Below are 17635 nucleotides of genomic sequence, written 5' to 3' on the forward strand. Positions count from 1 at the left end.
TGTGCCATATGGAATGGCACCAGTGGTTCCTCCCTTCAAGAACCTCAGAATCCCCTGATGAATAACATGTCCCAGATCAATATACTTGCCCGAGACAATCCCAAAGAGCAGAATAACTCTCTCCACTGTCACCCTCATGCCCATGTGAAGATGGCATGATGTTAGCACAGATGAAGGCGTTCCACGCCTTCGCATACCGGTTCAACGCAGCTGCTGGAAACGAAACATGTGCCGGCAAAGGAGGTGCAGTCATCTTCCAATGCGTGTCCGGTACACACATGTCATACACCAACCGCTCTAGATCAACCGGATCGTCATCAAATCGGCGTTTGGCACGCCCAATCCTCTCAACCACCCAATCTTCTTCATTACGGCGCCTGGCACGCCCCCCAATAACTCGGCGGATCGCATCCGCACTATAATCCACACGGATTCCCCGCACCACCGTGAATCCATCGCGATTCTCCTTGGCATTAGCATAAAACTCTCGAATAATAGCCAAGGGAACCGCCTCCGGAGCCTCGCAAAAGACTCCCAACCCCGCTCTTGAACCATGTTCAAAAGCTCACCATCTTCCGCCGTGGGTAAGAATCCCCTCTCCTTGACTAACGACTTATTCATAAGCCGTTGAAACTCGGTTCGCGCACCATCCGAGGTGAACTCAACCTCACCCATCGAGGAAGAATCGCTAGATGTCGGGGGCTTGGGTGCTTGTTCCTTGTGATCTTCGGGCTCTTTTGGGTGTCCATTGGTAGAGATTTAGAGTTGAAAGAGATTTGTGTGTAGTGGGTTTGAGAGATTGGATGAAGGTTGTGTGTATGGATGTGTATATGTAATTAGGGTTTAGAGAATTATAATGGGATTTGGATATGGGTTTTGTGTTTATATAAGGATTGTAGAGTTGAGTTAGGGTTTTATGGGATGTATTTCGGGCTAGGCATGCAAAATTAGGATTGTGGGCTTTTTAAAACGAAAAAAAATAATTTTTGGGTGAAAACTCGGCTGACTCGGCAGTCAGTAGCGCGGCCGCGCTAAGTATAGCGCGGGCGCGCTGTGCAACTTAGCGCGGGCGCGCTGACACTAGCGCGGGCGCGCTAGTGTCTGACACCGGAGGCCGAATTTTTTCGATTTTTGTGTTTTTGAGGTTTACAATGGTACAATGTGGTTCCAATGCGTGGGTTGCCTCCCACGAAGCGCTTGTTTAACGTCGTTAGCTCGACGTGAAGTCCAGAATTAATCCGATTCCGATTGAAGAATCGTGGTTTGTACCTCACGATTCACATTTCCGCCAAAGTAAGGCTTCAACCTTTGACCATTAACCTTAAATGATTCCTCCGGTGATCTTGCATAGATTTCTACTGCACCGTGGGAAAATACCGTCTTGACTGTAAATGGCCCTGACCAGCGTGACTTGAGTTTCCCTGGAAACAGCTTCAACCGAGAGTTATACAATAGCACCAATTGACCAACCACAAACGATTTTTGTATCAGCCGCTGATCATGCAATCTTTTCACCTTTTCTTTGTAGAGTTTGTTATTTTCATAAGCACGGAGGCGAAACTCCTCTAGCTCATTGAGTTGCATCATTCGTTTCTCTCCAGCTAATTGTAAGTCGAAGTTCAACTTCTTTAGGGCCCAATAAGCTTTATGTTCCAACTCAACTGGTAGGTGACAAGCCTTGCCAAACACTAACTGAAATGGAGAAGTACCCAACGGTGTTTTATAAGCTGTTCGATAAGCCCAAGCAGCCTCATCTAATCGTAAGGACCAGTCCTTCCTAGAAGGGTTAACCACCTTCTCTAATATGCGTTTGATCTCTCTGTTAGACACTTCAGCTTGACCATTTGTTTGAGGATGATAAGCAGTAGCAACCCGGTGATTGATATTATACCTCGTCATCAAGGTTGTGAATTTCCGATTGCAGAAATGAGAGCCTTCATCACTGATAATGACTCTAGGGACTCCGAAACGGGTAAAGATTTGTTTTTGTAGAAATTGCAAGACCACCTTAGCATCATTTGTAGGTAAGGCTTTCACCTCCACCCATTTAGACACGTAATCAACTGCCAATAGAATATACTGGTTGTTGCAAGACGAAACGAACGGTCCCATAAAGTCAATACCCCAAACATCAAATATTTCAACTTCCAAAAGCATTTAAGAGGCATTTCATTCCTCCTAGAAATATTACCTGTACGTTGACATCGATCGCAACCCAACACAAATTGATGAGCATCTTTAAACAGAGTTGGCCAGTAAAAACCTGCTTGAAGTACCCTCTTTGCTGTCTTCTCTCCGCTATAATGGCCCCCATAACCAGTGGAATGGCACTCACGCAAAACTCCCTCAACTTCATTATTAGGAATACACCGTCTGAGAATCTGATCGACTCCTTGTTTAAACAGAAAGGGTTCATCCCAAATATACCATTTCACATCGTGAAGGAATTTCTTGCGTTGAGCATAAGAGAATTCTGGAGGAATGACCTTACTCACTAGATAATTCACAATGTCAGCAAACCATGGCTCTTCTGCTTCAACTCCAAACAACTGTTCGTCTGGGAAGAATTCATTGATTAGAGTGTTGTCGGTAGTTTGTTTGCTGTGATCTTCTAGTCTGGATAAATGATCCGCTACCTGATTTTCTGTGCCCTTTCGATCTTTAATTTCCACATCAAATTCTTGGAGCAATAAAACCCAGCGAATTAGTCTTGGTTTAGAATCTTTCTTTGTGATGAGATATCGAATGGCTGCATGATCAGTATATACCACTACCTTTGTTCCAAGAAGGTAAGACCTGAACTTCTCAAAGCTAAAGACAATAGCTAGAAGTTCTTTTTCAGTAGTAGTGTAGTTCAATTGTGCATCATTTAATGTTTTGCTGGCATAGTAGATAACATGAAACACATTGCTTGTTCGCTGGCCCAGTACAGCTCCTACAGCATAATCACTGGCATCACACATTAATTCGAATGGTTTACTCCAATCAGGTGCAGTGATGATAGGTGCTGATGTCAACTTCTTTTTCAAGATTTCAAATGCTTCCAAGCACTCCTCATCAAATTTGAATGGAATGTCTTTCTCTAACAGATTGCAAAGAGGTTTAGAAATTTTCGAGAAATCCTTGATGAACCTCCGATAGAAACCTGCATGACCAAGGAAGCTTCGGACGCCCTTGACTGAAAGTGGTGGAGGAAGATTTTTAATTGTCTCCACCTTAGCTTTATCGACTTCTAGTCCCTTGGCCGATACCTTATGCCCCAATATGATTCCTTCTTGCACCATGAAATGACATTTTTCCCAATTGAGAATCAGATTAGTTTCCACACAGCGCTTAAGAACCATTCTAAGATTCGTGAGGCATTCGTCATAAGATGTTCCAAATACAGAAAAGTCATCCATGAATACCTCCACATTGATGCCGATCATCTCTGAGAATATTGCCATCATGCACCTTTGAAAAGTGGCTGGTGCACCACATAAACCAAAAGGTACTCTTCGGAATGCGAAAGTACCATAAGGGCATGTAAAGGTTGTCTTTTCTTGATCTTCCGGAGAAATAGCAATCTGATTATAGCCAGAATACCCATCTAACAGACAATAGAACTCATGGCCAGCCAACCTGTCAAGCATCTGATCAATAAAAGGCAGAGGGAAGTGATCTTTTCTTGTAGCTTTATTCAGCTTTCTGTAGTCCATGCAAATCCTCCAACCCGTGACAGTTCTAGTTGAGATGAGTTCCCCTTTTTCGTTGGCTACTACTGTCATTCCTCCTTTCTTAGGCACGCATTGTACTGGGCTCACCCATGAGCTATCTGAAATTGGATATATGATACCTGCATCGAGCCATTTAAGAATCTCTTTCTTTACAACCTCCTTCATGATAGGATTTAACCTTCTTTGTTGTTCCACTGAAGGTTTGCTTCCTTCTTCAATGAGAATTTTGTGCTGACAAAATGATGGACTGATTCCCTTGATATCAGCTATAGTCCACCCAATTGCTGTTTTGAATTCCCTTAGCACCCTCAAAAGTTTTTCCTCTTCCTCACCTGACAAGTTAGCTGCAATAATAACAGGAAGAGTAGAACGTTCACCAAGAAAAGCATACCTCAAGTGATCCGGTAACGGTTTAAGTTCAAGTTTAGGTGCTTCGATCACTGATGGTTGTAGTGGTTTGTGATCTTCCTTTAATTCTTCTAAGCCAAGAGATTCTACAGGTGGTTCAAAATTCCTTCTCCAAGGTGATGAGTTAAGATGATGGATTTCTTCCAATTCTTCTTCACTGTCCCATTTCTCATCATTGGTAAGGATTGCTTCCAATACATCATCCTGTAAAACCCTCTGGCTATTAGCTTCTGCCGTAGTATCAAGTACATCCATACTGAAACAAGATTCCTCATCGGTTGGTAATTTCATTGCATTGAATACATTGAACGTGACCGTCTGATCTTGTATTCTCATTGTAAGTTCCCCTTTTTGGACATCGATCAATGTTTGCCCGGTGGCTAAGAAGGGTCTACCCAAGATGATAGGAATCCTTTTGTCTTCTTCAAAGTCAAGAATCACGAAGTCGGCTGGAAATATTAATTGATCAACCTTGACTAGCACATCTTCAATTATACCCCTCGGATATGTGATCGAACGATCAGCCAGCTGTAAAGACATATTTGTTGGCTTGAGCTCTGGCAGGCCAAGTTGTGTGAAGATAGATAGAGGCATCAGATTGATGCTAGCCCCCAAGTCGCACAGACACTTATCAAAAGAGAACTTCCCGATAGTGCAAGGAATAGTAAAGCTTCCCGGATCCTTAAGCTTAGGTGGTAATTTCTGTTGAAGTACAGCACTACATTCCTCCGTTAAAGCCACGGTCTCTAACTCTTCGAGCTTTAGCTTTTTTGAAAGAATACCCTTCATGAACTTGGCATAACTAGGCATTTGCTCGAGTGCTTCAGCAAATGGAATGTTGATGTGAAGCTTTTTGAATACTTCTAGGAATTTACCAAATTGTTTATCCAGCTGCTGTTTTTTTAACCTCCTAGGAAATGGAGGTGGTGGATATACTGGTTTTGACATCGGAGCAGCTGCAGGAATAGCCTTATCCTTTTCAACAGTAGGGTTGGTGCCAATTGTATTTGAAGGAACTTCTGCTGGAATTTCTTGCGGATTATCACCCTGATCTTGTACTAATGTTGAGGTAGGCCCTGTTGTAGTTTTTCCAGATCTCAGCGTAATGGATTGGACTTGCTCTTTAGGGTCCCTCTTACCTGGTACCTCTGTATCACTAGGGAGATTCCCCTGTGGTCTGCTTAGTAAAGCGTTAGCTAACTGACCGACTTGTGTCTCCAAGGCTTTTAAAGTTACTGCTTGACTCTTGTACATGAGCCTTAGCTCTTCCATGTCAGACCTTTCGTTAGCTGATTGCCCATGATTCTGAAATCCCGGGGGGGTGTGATATGGCTGTTTAGGTGCATACTGTTGTGAATTTCCAGCCTGACTGTACTGTTTAGGTCCCTGTTGAAATCCTTGTTGAGGTTGGTTATACCCCTGGTTATTACTCCAGCTGAAATTAGGATGATTTCGGTTGTTAGGGTGATAAGTAGCTGGAGCAGGCTGTTGACCTCTCTGAAAGTTGCTCACAAATTGTGCTGATTCACTAGAAATGGCACACTGATCAGTAGCATGAGTACCAGCACATAATTCGCAAATAATGATTGGCTGTTGAATTCCTTGGTGAGCCAGAGAGTCGACTTTCATCGTGAGAGCTTTAAGTTGAGCTGCTATAGCTGTAGACGTGTCAAGATCAAGAATTCCGGCTACTTTCCCTTGAGTAAGTCTTTGAGTAGGGTTCTGATATTCATTAGCCGCCATCATTTCAATAAGATCATAAGCTTCTTCATAACTCTTAGCCCATAGCGCACCTCCAGAAGCAGCATCAAGCATAGGTCTGGATTGAGGTCCAAGACCATTGTAGAAACTGTTTATTTGCATCCAATCCGGCATACCATGGTGGGGACACTTTCTTAGCATCTCTTTATACCTCTCCCAGGCTTCACAGAATGTTTCTCCTGATTGTTGAGAGAATTGAGATAGAGCATTTCGTAGTGCAGCAGTCTTTGCCATGGGGAAGAATTTAGTGAGAAATTTCTGAGCCAGATCTTCCCATGTAGTAATCGAACCAGATGGTAAAGAATGTAACCATCCCTTGGCCTTATCTTTCAGTGAAAATGGGAAAAGTCTTAACTTCACAGCTTCATCAGAGACGTCATTGAATTTGAAAGTGTCACAGATCTCTATAAAATTCCGTATATGCATATTTGGGTCTTCAGTAGGAGAACCCCCATACTGTACCGAGTTCTGAACCATTTGAATAGTTCCTGGTTTGATTTCAAAGGCTTTGGCTGCGATTGCAGGCCTGACAATGCTTGATTGGATATCATCGATCTTTGGCATAGAGAAATCCTTCAATGCCTTGCTGTCTGGTTGTGCTTCAGGTTCTGTCATTGTTTCAGAATCAGAAGAAGAAGTAGAAGATGAATCAATTGCTTTCTTACGGGTCTGAGAACGTGTTTGCATAAACGCGACCCAAGTACCTGGAATAAAGAAAAGAAGAAAAGTGAGATGAGAATAGAATCCTAGTCAGTGAATTTTAATGCACACTGATGACAAGTACATAAACTATTAATTAACACCGAGTCCCCGGCAGCGGCGCCAAAAACTTGTTCGCAAAAATCTACACTACACGCAAGCGCACGTGATCACAAGTAATATATTAAGTTCGATCCCACAGAGACTGGTGAATTAAGAATACGCACCTATGCAACAATGTATGATCAATTATCACTGCTAAGACAATTAACAAGGATTGGTTTCTTTTATACTAATAACTAAAATTTACTAATCAATTTCAGAATAGGAAAACACATGGGATTCTAACTTCATTATCGAATTCATCTAGAATTGAATTTACTGATTAACATGCGACTGTTGATCCTAATCAGACAACACGAAAGTAATACATGCCAACTCTCGTTGCACACATATCATACCAATCAAAATCCACAATTAAGATAGAAATCTCATGGACACCAACAAAGCTCAGACCCTATATCTCTATAGCGGTAGTGTAAGCAGAGAGGTTTAATAACAAGTCATCTATCGCGATTACATAGGGTGATAAAAATAGTTCAAGTCTACCACAAATTATGTTTCATTCACATAATCCTATGTTTACATGGCATAGTTCTAAATTCAATCATCCACTCTCGCTTCAGAAAGAATTAACAAACAACTTAGAAGTTAGCTACGCTCCTAAGAAGAATAAGCACGGCTCATGCAAAGAAATCAACGTACGTCACAAAATCAAGTAATTAATATTCGATACTAGATTACATCGATAAATCCATTAGAATCCCATGAAGGCGGTTAGTTCATAATCGAACTAATCGACATCATGGGTTCTAGTGAAAACATTATAAAGAAAAGACAAGAATTGAATGGAATAAAAATGCTTGAATTAATAATAATAAGGATCACACGTCACAGATTTGATGTTCACGATCTTGCTCGAAACTGTCACTTCCTCGCAAAGAACGATCCAATACAACTGATAATGTGCTTCGATAAAATTAAAACTATGATTACGATATTGTTCTCTACTAAAACTACTTCTACGAGGCTAGGGTTTTACACACGAGAAATAAAAATTGCATTGACTAAGTCAACCGGGCCTCGACCGCTGCGAAAATCCACTAAAAAGCTGTAAAAATCGGCCCGGGGAGTTCTGCTGGGCGCGGCCGCGCTAACTTAGCGCAGGCGCGCTAGTTGGTGCAGTTAGTAGCGCGGGCGCGCTACCACTTAGCGCGGGCGCGCTAGTGTCTGCACTGGCAGCTCCGTTTCTTCGTTTCTCGCTCGTTCTCGCGTGCATGTCCTTCCTCGCTTCTAGTACCACTTCCGTAGGTGATCACGGTTGCATTTAGCACATGCAACAAGCCCTTTAAACCCCTAGATAGCTCTAGTGGACGAGTGTGCTCTCGTGAGGGTTTGTAGAAGATGTACCCACAAAATCCCAAGTCTTGATGAATCCACAATTCTCTATTCTTGCAAATAATGCACCAAAACCAACCTAAAATGATAGAAAATCACTTCATCACCTCAACTCGTGACCTGCACAGAAAAACAATAAAAACAAATCAAAAGACACTAAACACTTAAGTACAACCAACCAATTTAAGTGGAAATGAAGGCCTATAAGTGTGTATAAATACCACTTATCATGCGGCTCCTAAAAGAGAGGAGAGAGAGTGAGCTCTTTACTTTTTAAAGAGCCTCTAAGAGTCTCTTGGAGCTCTATTTTGGACATGGCTCTTTATTTTTCTACTTAAGAGCTCAATTAGAGAGTCTCTTGGAGATGATCTGCTACCATGGTAGTATGGAAGTGTTCCCTCCTATAAAAAACAAGGGGCATAATTAATTGCAAGTACATACCTCCTATAGAACATGTGTTTTGTTTTTATCACTTCCAGAAACAGCAGTGACAACATCATCTCTATCCAATATAGATTCTGGTAAAAAGACTCTGAAAACAGCATAGTGGTGATTTAAGCTTTTTTCTCCTTGCAATCTGTGCAAACTTCCAAGCGCCCCAGCATTGTGATTAGGAAAAGCGTAAAATATACGCTTAATCCGCTGATGAACAAGTGCCATGGCACACCTGTCAGATAAACCCACAAAGCATCAGAAATCCAAAAAATAATTAAAAGAGAGACGGGGAGGGAAACGCAACAGCAACATCAAACACAACTTGAAGATGTGAGTTCCTTAGAAGTGCAAATAATTGGTCCTGAAGACATCTTCCTGGCAAATTTGTACATGATAAAGATGTTTGACGTTATGCATGTATCGCAACTAAGTTGTCGTCGTTAATGATATTGTGATACTACTACGGATCATAATGGCTACAAAGCAGTAGTATGTCAGATTGCCAAGAAAGGCATTTTATACTTGGGCTTCCCTGAGGACATGTTCATTGGGAACACAACCTTACATTTGGCACATGAAATAATTAATAAACACTCAGAGAAAAGGTGGGTAGGAGAATCGAGAAGGTTAGTATAACATGCAGCCTACAGCATAGGTAAACCTTTCTTCCAAACTTCCAGTAAATACTTGATTTAAGTATTGAAGTCGCAGCCACAAGCATCTCTTTCTGTAACAAAGAAGTACATAAGAGATAACATGAATATCAGAGAACTTACATAATGCATGGTTCCCAAACAAGGTATATGTCATAACCAGTACATAAGTAGGGTCTGACTGGCATGGAACCACAGGCATTATGTTCGCCATTTTGTATTCCAGAATCCTCCACCTGAAAGATCACCTTAAGCTGAATGAGAAATTTAAGCACTCCAGTAACTCCGTTTAAATCTTTCATTTTAATGGCGCATGAAGTCAAATTTATAGTTCTAGGGGTGGCAAAATCCGACACAACCCGAAACCCAACAGAAACCCCACTCAAAAAAGTACGAATTAGGGTCAGTGTTTTCATATTTCGGGTTGGGTAATTTTTTACCTGAAAAACTCGGGTCAGGTTCGGGTTGACCCGGTGTACCCGAACCAACCCGAAATATTTTAATATATAATATATTATGTATAATATAAATATACAATACATAATTACATACATTTGTCATATTTATATAATATTTAAATAAATTATCCACTTCATTAAATTAATACTATTATTTTAATATAGTACAATAAAAACATCAATTCATATAATAAAAATAATTAACTATAATTAAATTTCGGGTCAAATCGGGTCATTTTTGAGTTAATCAGGTACTGAATAGGTTGGTTCGGGTTAAATTTTTTAACCCATTTCAGGTTCGGGTTGCCCCAAAAACTGGATCCAGTAAGAAACCCTGACTCATTACCCGAAATTGCCACCTCTATGCGAGACTATTAATTAATTCCTTCATTTCCGCACAATATTTTCTTTTGGATAGAATCCACCAAATTCAGCAAATTTTGTTCTCATAATTTATATTATTTTCTGAATATTAGATATTAAATTATATAGATATAAACTATATTCCACAAATTAAAGACGACGCCTAAAAGTTCATAAATCTAACCAGAATATACCCCATTTTTCCTACAAACTTGTGTGGAAAAGAATTGCATTCCATCATAACTACCAGATCCAAAATTCTTAGGGATTAATACTGCAGATATGAGTTTTACTTCTATAAAAAAGGCCCTTTCAAGTGACATGGATATTCACTTCATCCATTACATTTACTAACAGAGTAGAATATAGTTGTGCAAGACATATGAAGTGGCAGACTGATGCATAAAAGTTGGCTCATTATGTTGTAAGAGGGTCCAAATTTGATGCTGTCTAAGTCACTCTACGTTACGATAAAACAAAACATAATAGAGCTTACCTTTGTTTCAGTCTTTTGCTTTTTAGACGGAGATACTGTAGAAGGTGAATCCATAACTTCAGCCTGACAGCATTTATCAACTATATGTTCACTAGCAGGGAAGAGATATCTATCTCTGGCAGCAGAATTGTCGATAGCAACCATAGCAGCATGGTGAAAAGGGTGGCGAAAACAACTTGCTTGGGACTGTTGTTCAGCCCACTGCCAAGGATGTAAACAAGAAACGCCACCATATGTTCTCTTCTGTTCATTGAAGGAAGAGTTTGAACTTGAATTTGTATAGGTTTGCAGTCCATTACTGATGGAAGAAGATGTCAATTTACATGGTTCTAGGTACCCTTCTCCAGCACTGTTCCTTGTTGAAGGATTATTCTGCGAAAAAACCTGATCACACGATCTTGCTACCACTTGATTAGATGCTGGATTAACAATAACAGCAGCATTTACAATCTGCAAGGCAGAAGCAGATACCATGTGGCAAAAGAATAAGCCGTCCACTAATAAAGGTAATAATTTAAACATGGTAGCTATGCATGTTTGACGTTATCAAGGGTCCAGCTTTCAGTTTTAACTTACATTTGGCTTTTATATGGCTCTGCAAGGGACTTTGGTCAATTTTTTCACGCATGGGGTTATATATGGACATTGAAAGTTTAATATAGTTTCCAGGAACAGGGTACTTTTATGATATTCATAAAGTTGACTTGTATGTAAATTAAATCTCTGTAATAAGAGAAATTGCAAGTGTATGCCTGATTATCTCAGAATTTAATGCACACAAATACAAAGGGACTTGTTCACTACATACCTAATCCTATATATTCATCTGTTCATTATTAAGAGTACGGAAAAGATAAGGCCTCTTTCTGATATATAAAACTAAATTAAGGATTTCAGGTCCAGCCCCTAAGCATCTGTAATATGGTATAATTAGTGATAAAGGTAGATATTTACCTGACCATCAACAGATTTTGCCAAATCAATAGCTAATTTCATGAACTCACAAACTGATTGTGAGTTTTCTTCACTAAATCCAGTGATGCCGTCTATGTTGCTGTGCAAAAAAATGAAACAAATACATATCAATTAATCAGGATACAATTTAGACAGTAAATGAACCTTTTGACAGTTAAAAATCAATTCATCTCATGTTCAAGTTCAATTTAATTACTAATCTTTGACCTTTTCAGCACTTGCCAGTAACTAAGCAAAACTAACTATATTGGCAAACATATGTACCGTATCATGCACAACTGCAAACCAAAAATTTGGGTATAGTAAAACAAAGGTGAAACTAATACACACGAGATACCAAATGATATGTTCATTACTGATTTATTACGCAACCAATTAATCAACTGAAAATATTACAAAGGGCAAGTAACTAGTAATTCAGCTTATGACAAACAAGGTCTTGCTATATCCGTAGGTGTTTTAAATCCTAAAAAGTTTCTGACAATATTTCGTAGAGAACAAAAAAAACTTTCACAGTTAGAGATTTGAGAATTAAAGTTGCAGAAGCTAACTGGCAATACTACACCTGTTGAAAAGGTACAGATGCTATACAATGCTGATGTTAATCATGGGATTAAGAAATTTTAATTACTAGTTATTTATGTTTTTATTTGAGAAATGATTAATTGTAATTTGGTGATATATAATTATATTAATATGTATATATTCGAAATATATTAGATTATATAATGGGACAAAGAAATTCTTTTCTTTAATACTCACAGCAGTAAATTAACGATGGAAAGTATATATACATATAGTTTTCTTTCATATAGTTTTCCTTTTATTAGAAATTTACTTGGTTTCCAACTTCCAAGTAATAATATTTAGAGAAACAGTTGTAAACTGTAATCTCACTATAGAGAATATGATCACTATAAAAATTTACTGGATAAATCTGAAAATTGTTTGCATTTCTACTGGTTCTGTTGAAATGTTCCATCAAATTTTCTGCCAACCACCATTACTTTTAATATTTTGAACTAGAAAGTAGGTTACCGATGTGATGAAATACTGTCAGAATCGTCTAGACATAAAAAAAGCACTTATCTCTTCAAAGAGAGTTGTGGTATAGTTCATTAGCAATATAAAGATAAATGGTGATTCCTAAAAAAATTAGCTTAATCAACAGAGGCAAGAAACTTAACGCCTAAGAGGAAAAAGTTTAAAATTTAGACGATTCAGCCAAACAAACTGATACTTAAGTGATTTAATAATAGCAAAATAATTATATTTTGTAAGAAACTACTTAGCTAAGATCACAAACCACATACTAGGTTGGTGGATGATATAAAGTTGGCCATAGCTTGCACTGTTCTTCCCATTCTTCTTTTGATGTAGCTGCATATTTGGATACCTAACAAGTTGTGACAAAACAAAGAAACTTACCACTAATGACCAGAATAAACTACTAATACGACATACATAAACTACTGATACGGCATAAATCGGGAATAGAGACTAGAAAAGTGGCTAGATAAAAAAAAAACTTAATTACAAGGTCAAGGAGATGCAATAAGAAGTCAGCAGCGATCATAAATTATGTTCATCAAGTATATCAATGACTCTTGAAAATGTCAGTATAAGGCAGTCATCCTATCAGTTACAATTATCCCTATTTTCAAGCCCTTCCCAAATCAATGTGCTTATGCGTGGTGTAGGTGTAGGATAATTACATGAATCACATATACCAATGACTACAAGAAATCAAAAAGACCAGGGTGATACGACCACAGAAGGATCCCAACACTTATAATTATGCAAGTGTGAGCACAATATGGCGATGAAATCAGTCCACTAACTAAAATGTACTAAATACAATAATACATTTATCGATAACCAAAAGCATAACTAGGGATAAAACTAACATCTCAAGGAACAGCCCGTACTCTGTTAGTAATCTAATGGATTAAAACACTTCAAAGTTCTTTGGACAGCTAATTACACGAACAGATACAACCCTGAAACTAATAAAAGAAAAGATGGAATATAAAGTAAAAAATTAAAGGGTGACCTACTTTTGTGATAAATGTACTCAACTGGTATGACTTGATTAGCTCGACCATTTCACTGGGTATGTTTTCCGACTGGTCACTCCCATCAGAAGCCAGACATAATATCACCAATAACTGAACGTTCCTGTAGATTTTTAAATGCTTATAGTCACCACCGTATTCCTATGGGTCACAACATATGCATGATCAGACATACTAAATTGAATATTGAAAGAATGCAGCTCCTGTATCCTCTTTATTTTTTAGTTTTTTTTATGTTGCAATTTTTTTGCATTGACATTCATAAGAACGCAAGTCCCATTGGTACTCAATAACAAGTTAAAAGTACCAAAATCAATCGACACATTTATCTCCTAGAGCATAAACAGATTATAGATCCTTACTTTGATGTTTATCTATTATAAACCCACAGGAAGCAAGGCATATGATATCGCATACGTTGGTATCAGAGTTTAAGCACACCTTCAACACACTTCTTGCATATGCGCTTCACATGGCGAAGATCTTCGAGTGGAGAAATCTTATTCAACCTCCTAATAACATTCAATTTGTTTCACATGTCAAGCTATAACAATCCAAATTTAAGTAATATGCACTTTTTCAAGTAAATATAACTATGACAAATGTGCAATATGGCAGCAAATTTCAGATTTTGGCTTTAGACAAAAAAAATTCTCTTTTATTAATAAATAAATGATCTCATTTGTCGCTTTCTTGGCGCAAAAAAGTATATCTTGTTTTAAATTATCCATATTAATAACATACTTTAGTAAGAACTAATGGCACGAGATTAAAATCATTTAACAGATTTAGTAAGAACTGATGGCACGAGATTAAAATCATTTTTTAATAGTCTTACAAGTTGTTACATTGAAGAAAAAACTTTTAAAATACAATTTTTTTTTTTTGTGAAATGAAGAGATTAGGTAAAAATAAATCAACAAGGACCTAAAATTACAGTCACATACCTTATAAGTGTGTTAGCACGTTTGGATTAATTACTGAAGCATAGGCATTCACTGTACCAGTACAACAACAAAGCATTTTAAGAATTCAATGCATAGATAAATATACACAAACATACACACACAACAGAAAACTATAACAGACCACTACACATATTAAAAGACACAATCCCTTGTCTAAAGTTTCAATTTGTACTACTCCAAGTCTCCAACAATCTCAACTGAGATGGAAAGCTAAAACAGCCCTTTAGATGTAATTATGATTTACCGAAGACACACAAATATATTTTATCATATGTTGCCAAATTATCAAGTACATCATAATGTTTACCTGTGGGTTGCAAATGTGGTGGAATAGGTGCCTTGTCTGGAATGTGAATAATTTTCCAATACTCCTCCTTATCGATGTTTCTATCTGTACTTGGCATTTACTGAAATTCAATATATATTGAAGTCTTAATTTTCTGAGGAAAGGACACTCTACCAAACAAAACGTTCAGGAAAATGAAAAACAACATACAACTAGAAGTATTAGTTGATAGTTTAAGTATAACAGTGCTGGTCAAAATTTAAAGTTCTAATCAAAACTCCAGGTTCATCTGGAATCAAGATTCTAAACAAGTCCAAAGTCCACAGAGCCCGGTAAAATCAACTAGGACTTGGATAATTTAGGTAATTACAACTTCATCTTTGTCAAAAAAAACAGCAATGATGGTGGTTGCGATAAAGACTAGAGATTTGAGTTTAAAGAATCTACTTTAGTGATTCCACACCCAATTCATTTGTACAATAGCTATGTTTCAAGATCAGGATCAGCTCTAGGGAGTTTTAGGCATGGTTTAAAAATAGTTAGTGGCATGTCTTCAAATAATTGTTAAAAATATAAGTAGATAACTGAATTTCTTTAAGGGTTAAAATTCAAATCAACCATCAAGAACAAGCAAACTATTTCCCCTACTTGAGAAATCCAAACCATATCATTTACACTGGTGAAACATACAATCAACAACTAAGCTATTAAAAATATTGAACCAGATATTTAGTAGCTCGTACAAACTTTAGTAATGGAAGTAGTGACTCCAAAACTAGTTCAACAGATTAAAGAAGTAAAATCTAAAATGAGACTCTCAAAAGATAGCCCCGTTTTGCATTTCTTCCATATTCTTTATAAAATTTCTCTTTACATATAGAGATGACATGAATCAGACCCCAAAATTTCAGAGTTTCTCTTAGAATAAATCCTCAAGCTCAGTAAAAATCCCCATAATTCCATAAACAGCCATGAATGGCTATATACCTTATTTAACGAAGCTCTATACAAAACCATTAATTAGGATGTCTTGTTCATGACGAAAATCCGGCATCAAACTAGTAATTTATAAACTCAATTCTAGCAAAACTATGGTCATAAACCAGTTTGAGTGAGTTGGATTGGGGTCAAAGAAAGAGAAGTCGGAGACAGCTGCAATGCATAAAGGTAAGTTGAGTGAGTTGGATTGGGCTCAAAGAAAGAGAAGTCGGAGACAGCTGCAATGCATAAAGGTAAGCTGCCAGATTTACACCCTTTCTGGTGTGCTCTCTTTTTCCTTAAATCAATAAATTCCTTCTTATTAAGTTCATTTCTTCCCTATGCCTAAACCAGTTATATGCTCGCACACAGTATATATGCAAACTTATAGGAGAGCTGGAGAGCAACACTAGTTCCACATGTGTTTGACAAACTTGATATGAGGACAGGATGTGTATTTTAATATTTTTATATTTTGTGCAGCTTGAATTTCATAAGCTGCAGCAAAACCCTAAAAATTTGACTGAATGGATCGGACTAGCTGTCTATATGTCTTGACATTAACAATCAAGTGTTACTCCATCCATCCCCTTTACATGTCCATTTTAATTTTCAAGAAGTCAAATTGACCAATTTTTGACTAAACATTAGTACAAAGTATCTATTCATTATTTTTAAAATCTGAAAATTGCATATTAAAATAGACTAAATATACTTTCTAATGATATAATTTTTATTATTTTTTTCAATTATCACTAGTACAAAAATGACTTTCAGTGTCGGTCAAAACAACCCTAAGGCGTCGGTCAACAGGCGTAGCAAATACAGGGGACGCTGTAGGTATATGCCTATAGCGTCGGTTAACTCAGCGTTGCTCTTGGTTAACAAACAGCGTCGGTCTTCCACAAAACCGACGCTAAAAGTCCAAACCAACAGCGTCGGTCTTTTAAAATGCCGACACTATATGACAGGATAAACAGCGTCGGTTTTCTGGAACGCCGTCGCTATAGGTCACGACAACAGCGTCGGTGTTTTAGAATGCCGTTTCTATATGTTAAGACCAACAGCGTCGGTCTTTAGGAATGCCGACGCCTTTGGTATCTATTTTAATTTTTTTTCCCAGATTATTTTTTATTCTTGAATTTTCAATTTATACCTGTTTCGTTATAAAATACTGTACTCAACAAATTATTAATACAGTACATCCAAAATTTTAATATATAACAGAAATTATATATTATAAAATCCAAAAGATCATGTCTACATTAAGAAGAGTACAAATTAATTACAATCTCTACTTAGTTACATCAAACGTCTTTAGAGCATAAAAATCTCAAGATTATGCAATATTATGGATAGTATCGCAAGATTTAGTTCCTGGTGTCATTTTAAAAAAAATAGAAAAAAGTGCAATGACAATGAAAGTGATTACAGATTATCACTTCTTGGTTACTTTGTCCAGCTCACAGTAATTTAACATTATTATTTATCACTTAGTGAATTCTCCTATTTAATAACCTAACTATTTAATTACTAGTCAAAAAAAAATTGATTAAGAAGAACTAAGTTATCATACTGTAAATCACAATATATTTCTCCACTAGAGGGAAATTCAAGAAGAGCAATCATAACATTTCAAATTATTTTGTGGAGCCCAGCTCGGTTAGCTACCTAAGATTCATTAGTGATGTATACAATGATTAAGAGTAACAAATTGATCAACCTAAAAGTAGGGAGTACAAAGAAAAGGTCATGGGAGACAAACTCAACCCCACAGATCAATAGGGTACCACTCTTCTCTTAAAGTCAAAATGCCCAAAATTTATATCACCCTTCATTTATCTTTACTGGTGAGGTCCAAAACTGTATTTGCATTCTAAACAGTCAATATGCTTTATATCTGTGC

At 37.6% G+C, this 17635-nt stretch overlaps 1 long non-coding RNA gene and 1 other non-coding gene across 2 annotated transcripts; one reads left to right on the plus strand and one right to left on the minus strand.

The window, feature by feature from the left end:
• The first annotated feature begins 5997 nt into the window (after positions 1-5997).
• LOC135150040 (small nucleolar RNA R71) lies at positions 5998-6104 on the plus strand. Its single transcript, XR_010288394.1, has one exon. It is a non-coding gene; the product is annotated as a small nucleolar RNA R71 (small nucleolar RNA).
• Positions 6105-13766: 7662 nt separating this feature from the next.
• On the minus strand, positions 13767-14914 carry LOC135151218 (uncharacterized). Its single transcript, XR_010289824.1, has 3 exons — positions 14773-14914; positions 14445-14495; positions 13767-14009 (listed from the first exon to the last, which is right to left on the minus strand). It is a non-coding gene; the product is annotated as an uncharacterized LOC135151218 (long non-coding RNA).
• Positions 14915-17635: the final 2721 nt, after the last annotated feature.

This window comes from Daucus carota, chromosome 1 (assembly GCF_001625215.2).
Source record: "Daucus carota subsp. sativus chromosome 1, DH1 v3.0, whole genome shotgun sequence".
Taxonomy (NCBI): domain Eukaryota; kingdom Viridiplantae; phylum Streptophyta; class Magnoliopsida; order Apiales; family Apiaceae; genus Daucus; species Daucus carota.